The 2,750-nt window shown below is 37.1% G+C and overlaps 1 pseudogene; it reads left to right on the top strand.

The window, feature by feature from the left end:
- Positions 1–879: 879 nt before the first annotated feature.
- Positions 880–1,630, top strand: LOC124234387 (transmembrane protein 106C-like; annotated as a pseudogene).
- The last annotated feature ends 1,120 nt before the right edge of the window (positions 1,631–2,750 follow it).

The following is a 2,750-nucleotide window of genomic DNA, read 5'->3' as shown; positions in this document are numbered from 1 at the left end:
AAACTAAATTCCCTTTTTAAAATAAAAGTGAATATAGCATGCTTTACCAAACCAATGGAAAACAGGAGGGAAAAACACTTTAAGAAAAAAGTTCTTAAACAGAAATAAAAAATAAGATGATAGAAATATATCCAAATATATCAATAATCATAATATCTTTAAACAGTATAAACACACATGAAAAGCCTAGGATTTTCACGTTGAATAATAAAGTAAAATCTAACTATATACTGCTTACAAGACACATATCTGAAATAAAACCAAATCAAAAAGTTGAAAATTAAGTCATGAGAAAACATGCTAAGCCAGGGATAAATGACAGAAACCTAAGGCAGCAATATTAACACAAGAAAAAAGTAAAAATTCAGGTAATTAATAGGATACAAAGGCCACCACAATTTAATAAAAGGAAACAATCTGCCAGGAAGATATTAAAATTATAGGTTTGTATGCACCTAAGTACACAGGCTCAAAAACATAAAACAATAGTGGCAGATTTACAAGAAATTGGGGTATCTACATTAAGAGGAATTGGGTTGTGGAGAGAGGTTTAACATCCTTCTCTCAGAAACTAATAGATCTCCCCACCTCAAAAAAATAGTAAGCATAAAGAATATTTGAGTAACAGAATGAACAAGCTTTATTGAGTAGATACATAGAACCCTGCACCCAACTAACAGAGAATATACATTCTTTATTAGTGCCCCTGGAACGCTCTCAAAAATTGGCTGTGAACGAGGTCACAAAAGAAGTCTCAACAAATTTTTAAACATCAGTTTTATACAGACTGGGTTCTACGACCAAAATGCGATTAAGTTATAAATCGGTATGTGCAGCTCTGAAAACCAAAGAGGCAGGATGTGACACAAGTGGCACACCATGGCCATTGGGTCCCATGCTTGCCCCCTCTCCTCTTCCTGAAAGGGAAAGAGAGAAGATGACAGGGAGGATTTGCAGCCTGAACAAGAGCAGGAAGGAGCCATTGCCCAGTTCCCACATGTGGAGTTCATGGGGTGAGATAGCATTACAGTCTCATGTGTCAAGGGACAGGTTACCTTCCAAAAGAGGAAGCGAATGAGTAGGTGGGTTCAATCCCACACAGAGATCAGAGATTGTGCCCTCAGAGAACTAAGCAGTGTGTCCTCCTGTCCACCCTGTTCTGTCTCCTGGCATCTGAGTGGGGGTATTCTTCCTGCTTCTGCATTCAGTCCTTGCGGATGATTATAGCATCAAAGTAGTGAAAGTCACGTTTAATAAGCAGAACTCCCCTGTAATCCTTGCCAACGTGGCCACCCTGAAAATCAGGAACTCCAACTTCTATCCTATGGGAGGAGCCAGTCTGTCCAGTCATGTTCAGTACATGAACACAATGTTTGGGACATATACGACAACTAATGCTTCCTTCATTTGACCTTGGAGTGAGCAACTGGTGAATGTTACCACAAAGGCTGAGATGGGAGTACCATTTTCCTATGCGTGCTTTTTCTGCATAGTACCTGATGTCCTGGACCACAACATAGTGATCTTCATGTGAACTTCCGTGAAGCTTTCATTCATTGGCCACATGACCTGGAGATCCTTGGAGACACATCACTATGTGGATTGTGGAGCAAATTCCATATCTGTTTAGAGACTGACCTTGGCTCTTCCATGGCAGCACCTGTCAGGCGAGAGCACAGCATCTTTCGCCAAGGCCTGAGTTCCATGCTTACCTTGGGTAGTGTAAGCAGAGAAACTGGTTGTCTTAATCCCCAGCAAACATCCTCCTGCCACTTGGGAGGGAAAATCTCTAAGTACCGTTTATGTTTCTCAGAACTACCCAGTATCTAGCCTGTGCCCAGCAAATAGTAGACACTCAATAGAATTTGAAGAATTTAATTTAGATCCTTTCAGTGTTCTTGGGGCATTATAAATTGAAATCACACCACAGTTCTAGGTTATCAAACCACCGAGTGGCACAGAGATAGGACTGTGACGGCAGCTGCAGACCTGTTATTGGTGCCTCATCTGTGCAGAAGTGACAGCAGGAAGGGAGCCTCTGAATACGCAAAAGAAGAAAGCACAGACCCATTCAACATGTGATTTTTTTTCTCCTGCTCACAAATATGTAGGATCTTTTTAAAAAGAAAAAAATGTGTTTTTTTCCTATAGAAAATTACAATTATTTTTACCAAGAGCTTCTATGGGGTTTGATGTGCCCTCATCCATTGGCTGGAACACGGACTAATGATTTGATAGAAAAATAAATCCTGCTTTTGAGTTTTAAAAAGTTATAAATCAATAATAAATACATATAGTCAATAAACATTCATATATCTGAAAACCAGAAACCAAATTCATGTCTACCTAACTCACTAGTTAAAGAAGAAAACATTGTAGAAATAATAAGATATTAAATGACATCGGAAAGTGTTATATATGAAAACCTCTGGGTTCATAAAGTGGCTTATAGAGGTTAGTTTATAGCATTAAATACATTTTTAAATAGAAAAATGACAGAAAATAAACTCAAAAAACAAAAGAACTATGAGATAAACCAAACAAAGAATTAAATTTTAAACTAAGAACAGAAATTAACAAAAAAGAAGACAAAGAAAATTGAAAAAGATCAACTAAATGAAAAGCCACTCAAGAAACATAATTTGAATATTTGGATGAAATATATATATTTTTTCCAGAAAAAATAAATTTCCAGAGTTAATTCATGAATAAATAGAATTTCAGCAGAAAGCTAGAATTTATAAAGAGTA

Source organism: Equus quagga, unplaced genomic scaffold (assembly GCF_021613505.1).
Source record: "Equus quagga isolate Etosha38 unplaced genomic scaffold, UCLA_HA_Equagga_1.0 73442_RagTag, whole genome shotgun sequence".
Taxonomy (NCBI): domain Eukaryota; kingdom Metazoa; phylum Chordata; class Mammalia; order Perissodactyla; family Equidae; genus Equus; species Equus quagga.
This window is presented reverse-complemented; position numbering and strand designations above follow the sequence as displayed.